This window comes from Parus major, chromosome 21 (assembly GCF_001522545.3).
Source record: "Parus major isolate Abel chromosome 21, Parus_major1.1, whole genome shotgun sequence".
Classification (NCBI taxonomy): Eukaryota; Metazoa; Chordata; class Aves; order Passeriformes; family Paridae; genus Parus; species Parus major.
Window position 1 is genome coordinate 6,313,460 of NC_031789.1, and position 1,003 is coordinate 6,314,462.

The window sequence follows — 1,003 nt, forward strand, 5'->3', positions numbered from 1 at the left end:
ACCTCCTCTTGCTGCAGCCTTCACATCTTTGGCCCCAGAGGAGGTTTGGATGGGAAATTAGGAATAAATCCTTCCCTGGGAGGGGAGGGAGGCCCTGGACAGGTTATTCCATGGATTCCCCATCCCTGGAAGTGTCCAAGGCCAGCTTGGAGCAGCTGGGGATGGTGGAGTGTCCCTGCCCATGGCCGGGGTGGAACGAGCTGATTTCCAAGCCCCTTGCCATGATTCCCAAGCCATCCCATGGTTCCATGATCTCCCTCAGGACCAGGAGCCACCATCCCAAGTGCTGGAATGCGAGATCCATGCCAGGGCTGGAGTTTCCCTGGATTTTTTCCAGGGAGGACCCCGGTGCTGCCTCAGGGGACACAGGATGGTGACAGGCCCAGTGGTGCTTCCCAAACCTCCCTTCCCAGGATAAAGCCGGGATTTGTGTTATCCTCACCCAGCTGTGCTTAAGCTCATCCAGGCTGCAGAGGAGGAGCTTTTTCTCAGAGGGAATCGATCCCAGAATCTCCTGAGCTGGAAGAGGCCACAAGGATCACTGAGTTAAACTCCCAGGACACCCCAAAAATCCCACCTGAGAGCCTTTTCCAAGCACCACCAGCCCCTCTGCCTGCAGTGTGCCAGCCTTGGGCTGCCTAAATCAACAGCTTTTGGACAACATTTTACCTGGGAGAGTTTCTTTTCCCTTTGTAATCCCACCCAGGACAGCAGCACCTCCAAACCCATCCCTTCCCCTCCTAAGCCTCTCCTTTAACCATTTCTTAAAGACTTTTCCCCTCCACATTGGCTTTTTTTTTATTTTAAAATCTCTTTTTTTTAAGCCTAGAGCAGCTAAAAAAACCAAAGCAAGGCGGAGAGCGTGAGAAGAGCCTGATGAAATATTGAAGATTTGAAGATGATATCTTTATTTTCCGTTGGGTTTGCTGGCGGATTTTGCGGGGGATGAGCCCGGAGGAGGTCACCCAGAGCTCCGGGGTGGCTCCATATTGCAGGGAGCTGT